General features: G+C 40.1%; 1 long non-coding RNA gene across 5 annotated transcripts in view; it reads left to right on the plus strand.

The window, feature by feature from the left end:
- Nucleotides 1-7,287, plus strand: part of LOC148394321 (uncharacterized) — a 71,992-nt gene that overhangs the window by 7,445 nt on the left and 57,260 nt on the right. The gene's annotated exons all lie outside the window — the stretch shown is intronic.

The following is a 7,287-nucleotide window of genomic DNA, read 5'->3' on the forward strand; positions in this document are numbered from 1 at the left end:
GTGGGCACAATCACAACGCGCACACAAGAGACACCAAGCACCAGTCGCGAGTTGACTCAGATCCCCTCCGGTTTGCTGACTCAGAACGCCATCCCGTTAAATTTCTGATGGTGTTGTCTGCGCTCCCGGCAGCCTGTCATCCACGTACAAACACACACACTAGCGTTGATTTGCCCGGATTCATCTCCTTGTGCGCCGCATCACGCTGACATGCACACAGATCATTAAGGACGCTTGAATACGTCCACGCCAGTGTCTGCTTAACGCTTGTAAATTCATGCAGGAGCAGAGGCAAATATTAAATCTATGCAGAACAGACTTTTCGATCACACTTGACTTCTCATCAAAATCCTTGCCAAAACAGCCGTGCGGTGGTTTTCACTCTTTACTTGGTTGCTATGGACACAACACTGACATCCTGTTGCAGTGTTTATTTAAAAAAAAAAAAAAAAAAAAAGTCTTTTAATTTATTACAATGCAAACTACCACCACAGTAAACATGCAGTATTTATCGACGGTGTCAAAACTGGAAAAAAAAAACATCTTAAATCAAACTTCCCTAGGTTGTGCAGGTGTACCTATTAATGTGACTCGCGAGACGAGAGATTCCTGTATATGCAACCAGCTACATATTTAATGAAGTGCAGCAAATGTTTCCACTCTTGAGACCACTTTCAATAGTTGTTTAATTTAACAACTCTCCGCAGAGTAAAGTTCTCGCTAAACAGAAAATGGTAATCCTTGCTACTTATACATACGCTTCCTCAGCAAAATAGAGCTCAGAACTATTGATATATGTATATATATATATGATGTGTTTAAAAAGTATTCACAGGTCAGGGAAACACTGCAGAATGAAGCGATTCATTGTGCGTTAGCAAGATGAGACAGAGGCGCTCAAATCAATATTTTAAAACGCTGCTGATGACTAAACCACTCGCCAGTGTCCTTGATCAATATATTCTGTACGGACACATTGTAAGGAAACGCAAAGTGTATTTTCATTTCGGAGAAACAAAGTGAGCTGTATTGATGGTTTTTTTTTTTTCCCTCGGGCAATAAATAACCTAAATGGTTTTCTTTCACCAAATGGTCGCGCTAATCACCTTCCACCGTACCTAAAAAAGCAACAAAAGATTCAGGATTTAGTATTACGATCAGGGTTTGGGGGTTAGGATTGAGACTGGTGTTGAAGGTTACGATTAAGTGTTAGGATACAATTTGGGGGGTTGGAGTTAGTTGAAAACTGCAACATGAGTCAGCTAATCTTTTAAAAAACAGATGTTTGGAAAATGCTTCATTAACTTCCACAAAAATATGCCTGTGTGACAAGACCCATCGCTGGGGAGTTTAAAATGCATCTCCTTGTCGTTCCCTCAGATGAATCTCTTCTTTTTATTCCCTCCCTCCCTCCCTCTATCCACCTTTTATGCTGTTAGAAACCTTTTAGCACTTGCACGAAACCTAATTTTCCCTACGATAAAGAATTAAGATGGCACAGCTGTGCTGTCACAAAGTCCTACAAATTTAATCTTGTGGAGAAATTATAGGGAAGCAAGCATCTGACTGCAGTTTAATCAGAAAGAGGATTCAATGTTAGCTGGCGAGCTCCGTTGAGGCTTCTCACTAAAGCAGCTCCGATTCCATCATGTGTTAAACTTGAAGCCCCTGGGCCAAAACTGTATCACTATTTTAAAATACCATATTGTACATTTCTACTACTTCTAATGGATCGCCATTAGAGGTTCATTATCGGGACCTGAGTATTGTGTGTATGACCCAGAAAGATTTGTTGGCATGTAATTTACAGCATAGGTATCAAACCCGAGGTCCGGGGGCCGGATCAGGTCTGCTCCATCATTTTTTCTGGCCCGCCAAGGCAAACCATGTGCTGCGGATTCAGCTTTCTTAATTAAATAACAAAAATTGTCCTCACTTAATAACATTGAGATTGAAAAGTTTTACGAGCTTCTAATTTTTAATTACTTAATTTTCCATCAGTGTATTATGTAAATTTTAATTGGCTCTCCAAGGGAAAGCAAAGTAGCCTATGATAAAAAAAAAAAAAAATACAGAATCAATCGCTCTCATCTCAATAAATGTTTGTGTTTGTTTTTGTGGTCAAAGCAGAGGAGAAGATGGAAGTTGAGTAGATGTGTGTCAGTGAAAGTGCAAGGACATCTATACATCCTCTTTTGTAAAAGGTTCGCTAATGCTAAGCAGCTTTCTGTGTCCCTGCATCAAGTGCTCTGCTCTTTCATGTGATGTTTAAGTTTCCTTGTGGATCGTATTTTCTTCGTCTTTTGCTTATCTATCTGGGTTTATCTGTGCAATGTAGCCTCTGTCTGAGAGACAAACTTTACAAGCTACACCATTACCTTTTTGCAGCCAATAATGTCTGTCTCCTCCAATTAGGCACCTCTATCTATGTAATGTTTTCCACACTGGCTGTAGCCCCGTTCTCCTTTGTCGGCTTCATTTTTTGTCTTCTTCCCAAACGTCCCAGTCTCCAGGTCTTGCTATCAGGCTTTAACCTGTGTCTGACATGAAACAGTTGTCTGCAGATCCCGCACTTTATCTTGTACTGCTCCTGGTCTGCAGCTATGTTCTTGCTGTGCCATCGCCTCATTGCAGTTCTCAGCACTGATACGTTGTAGAACCTCGGGATACTTAAAAAAAAAAAAAAAATCCCTCCTTTCCAGAAGCTTGAGAAGGCCATTCGGTTGGCATTTTAGGGCATGACAAATGATATTTTTTTCATCAACTATCCCTTCTTTTTTTTTTTTTTTATTCATGTGCCTCAGTCTTGTGTTTTGTTTTCATCGTCATTCCAAAGGTGAACTTAATTGACTGGAGAGCCTTGACAATTTCTTAATATCATACCCCTCCTTTCTCTGCTCTGAGCTCATCGCACTCTCCAGTTGTCCACATTCATCATCGTTCCATTCACATTGCTCAAACAAGATTTTTTTTTCATTCAACTCTCGAGAGGACTCCCATAAATCAAGCGCCATTGTTTCACATATAGCACTCTTGCATCTGCCGATTTATTGCTTTTTTCCCTCTTCTCCTCCCTCATACTTGTCTATCTCGTCATGCATTCCTTTATGCACTCCTTAAATCCCGTTATCCACCGCTAATCTTTCCGATCCTAATTCACTTCTGGCAAGCTCACCTGCTGCAGGATTGTTGTCATGAGTCATTATCTCAGCCACCTGTAGCGTGTGCGACTGTGTCAGCGCGTGTGCATTTGACGCATGTGCGTCGATATATGCGAAACAACTCATTCGAGGACTAAGAATTTTGAAATCCACAACATTTTCTCATGGCAGCATCTGTGAAAACAGTCAATCCAAGATGCTGGCTCCATATTTATTCCATCTCGCTGCCTCATAGCCAGCAAGATGTTAGTCATGGTAGTGGATGTGTCTTTCCCGCCCGCCTCTGCCGTTTACAAGGAACACAAAGTCTGCATGGCCTTGCACGTATGCACAGCTCGCCATCATCAAAATGACCTTCAACGTTTTGCCTTCAGGCGCTTTTTGATGGTTCCTTTTCAGTCAGATATGGCAGTCACGTATCGTTAATTATTGCTCCAACCAGGAGATTGCAGCGCTGTATCTTAGCAGGAGACTGACTGACCATATTTCATAACTCTAAACCCTTGTTCATTTTGGTTTGAGGCTTTCATTTTTCCGCTGTACTTATAACTTGAGTTACTCCGCAATTCCCACCTCCAGGAAACGGTCAGCTACAAATTAGACGCTTGCAGATTGGGTTTCCCTCAGCCCCAGAGGCAGATGGTGAAAAGGCATGTTAGTAGTTTTTGTAAAAATAAGCCAAATGTGAGCTATCTCATAAATACATTTATTTTATTTTTGAATTTTTCATCATGAATCAAGCATGTCAATGCTGCGGTCTGTTTACCGTTGACCATTGTGTCCTGACCTCTCATGGGACATGTCACGTGGTGGTGGACTTTGGAGAGGAAATCTACCGGAATACAAATGGCATCATTGCGAGAGCTCCTTAGTTTTGTGATAGCCGGGTTCATGCCTGGTGCTATCTTTGCACCGGCTCTGCTCTTGCGGTAATCTTTGTCCCTGTGTGAGCACGACTTGAATGGTTAATCCACCAAGCATTGTGTTCCCGAAATGCTCTTTTGTTGCTTCCTATATCTCAGTCATGGCATATTTTAAAAGAGATGGAAACTCACACAGCTCAAAGCTAGCCATCTAAGCTTTCTGGTCAAATTTTGATCTCTCCATGGAATGCCGTATGTTTTTTTTTTTTTTTTTTACGATTGCACATCTTTGATTGCACACTGGGTTATCTTCCGGCGTTGTGGTCCAGGTTCCAGTTAATGTAGGCCATCCACTAATGTAGCTCATGAGTCATTTTTGTTTTTTCCTCCTGAGAACGGTGACTGCCCTGACATGAGAGCATCACTCACCATCTGTCCGACACACCCTGCACAGTAGACACTCAATAAATCTTGAGAATACCTAAAACCAGTGAAACACAGCAGCAAATTACAGTGACATTTTCCACGTAAAATATTTTACACATCAAACTTGGGCAAACCAAAAGGAAGTCAAGTTTAGTACAAATATATTATGTGCATGTATGAAAGGAAAGACTCATTTACTTACAGGTATGTAGTATGTAGGCACTTATTTGTTTTAGTGTAGCGTCATTGATTTGCAAAAAATACATATTTTCTGAGGAATTGTTTTTACTGTGTTCTGTCTTGTATTTCAATTTTAGTTGTTACATTATTTTTATTTATTTATTTATTATTGTTTATTTATTTAGCAGGACCCGGTTGCGTCGAGATGTAAGTTTTTGCTTAGCTATTTTTTTTTTTTTAGAACTCTGGAGCAATTGACGGGCATCAGGGGCTGGGTAGATGTACTAATATGCTGCGTTTTGTATCGAAAGTCCTAAAAATGTCCAGATTTGCTTTAAGGCTCAAGGATGTGATGTCACCAAATCTAGTTTCGACCCTGGCTCGACTGCGGAGAATGAGTTGTGCCTGCGGTTTGTTAATCAGACTGAGGCTCTTTGCTGTGACTGCTGTCACTTTGTCTCGGGGTGATCATTTTGCATGAATACCAGAGGCATTAGCATCCAGGCTGAGCTGATGCAAGGATTTTCTCTCTGGCCTACCGGAGATGACACATTGGCAGTGACTGATAAGATTAATGATTTTCTTTTCGTTTAATGCTTCAATTTAATGATGTGATTTCGAGGCGCATCAGTGGAGGAGCGTCATGATGTTGTTGTGATGGACTTGAAGTTTCAGTTCGAAGTTGTCTTCTCTGACTGAAACGCTTTCACGAGCAGGTAATTCTCATCTCTATGGCAGCAGAGTAACACACACGCACACAGCTGCGTGCGCCATAACACACCCATCTGAGTGTGCGCTCAGCAGTGACCACTTGTCTCCCCTGGTGTAAAATATGATGCCTGGCGGTGAGGTCACTGACTCTCAGCTGAATTCATTTTAAGACTGACGTAAAGCGTGTTGAACTCCTTCTTTAGTTTTCTTTCTTCTGTTATCAGTCCTTAAGAAACATTTTAAATAATACGTGATAATTTGTTGTAACTGTGAGGGTCACCAATTTAAAATAAAATACCTAATGGTCAATTCTAGACAAATATTACAATTTTATATCGAAAACAAAAATAATATCAAGAAGTCTATCTGGATACTAGTGAGTCTCCAAATATTTCGTATTCTTGCGTGGTGTGTACATATTTTGTATTTTACATTTATTCCACCCAAACTTCTCTTTGCCTGGATGAAAAACTGTCCGAGTGTTGGTTTGGGGTCTATTATGGGTTGCCTGATGAAATAATTTATCAATAGAGAATAGATTAAACTTATGGTGAGGTATTATGATAATCGAGACTGTGTCAAGTTTAATACCAACAAGATAAAAGTTATTCAGGCATAACTGATTTAGTGCTGAGTTACTTGATTAAACTGCCTCAAATAACCAAACGAGGTCAGAACAGTGACCCCTCCTCCCTTCTTGTAGCCTAAAGTCCTCTTCATTCTATTAGTTTGACGTAGCGACTGATGGATATCACACTAACAGGCAATGATGATGGTTTAAGTTCAAGTGTAAACACAGCCGGTTTGAGAGGGGTGATATCACTGTGTGAAGTATGTGCAACGGGGTGCGTTGAAAGGGCGAGCTGCTGACAGGGCAGCCTTGACTCGAGGCTTTTCTTCTTTTGCACAGATGGGGAAACCACTGAATAAAACAAAAGAGATGAATGGCAGAAATAAAGGTTCATCCAAATGTGGCACATGGAGCTTTAGGAATATTCTAATAATATATTTGAATGAATGGGGTTTTTTTGCAATCAATACTAAATTCCAAATGAAAGGCATTGGAAGATAACGCTTTTTATTTTGGTCGATTTGTAGACACGTGAGGAAGTGAAGTGAAAAAGCCTGGTGTTCATTTATACGCTGGTGTGATGTTAATGAGGCGTAAAGGGAAATGTATTGGTTTCCAAATGAATATTAAAAGAATCGGAGACGTCTCAATGGGAAATACACTCATCATGATCATTGGTAGCAATTATAGCAGATAATCAGTAACAAAATGTGTGTGGAAACAATTCATCCAATATGATGAGCTTGTTTCAGTGCAGTAGGAAATCACGTTGCTTCTCAGAGCAGGAAAGCTCGCTTATGTAAAAAAAAAAAAAGATAGCCTGGTTTCCATTTAATTACACAAATGCTAGTTCCCCTTAGAAAGATATGAAATGATGGGTAATTTGTGTGTTGTTGGGAACCAGTGCGCACTATGCTTCATGCTGCTCAACATGCATATGTAATTCATTTCAATGTCTGTGGCATTACGATTTTCGGATCCCTATTTCTCCTTTTTAACACCCCCCCCCCAAAAAAAATCTCATGTTTCCTTTAACATATAGTTGAATACAACTAACTTGTTTTCTTTCTTTTTTTTTTTTTTTATCCTACTCACTTGCCATGATTATCCATATCAAGTTTGTGTTATCTGCCATCGCTATGTGCCCCAATTATTCGTCAGGAGTCATTACATTGGTGGACCACAAGGAAAGGAATCACAAGAGTTAATTGAAAACATGTTTGGTCTCTTTAAAAAAAAAAAATTGAAACATGCTTACTACTGGGTGGTAGATGCTAACTAATGCTTTCAATTAGCACTGCCGTTGATGTGGCAACAGATGTGATGTTTACGTGACTCATCGCAAAACAACATCGATGAATACAACCGGTGTTTA

The sequence above is a fragment of the Syngnathus floridae genome, chromosome 8 (assembly GCF_059516105.1).
Source record: "Syngnathus floridae isolate MCC-2025c chromosome 8, RoL_Sflo_1.0, whole genome shotgun sequence".
Lineage (NCBI taxonomy): Eukaryota > Metazoa > Chordata > Actinopteri > Syngnathiformes > Syngnathidae > Syngnathus > Syngnathus floridae.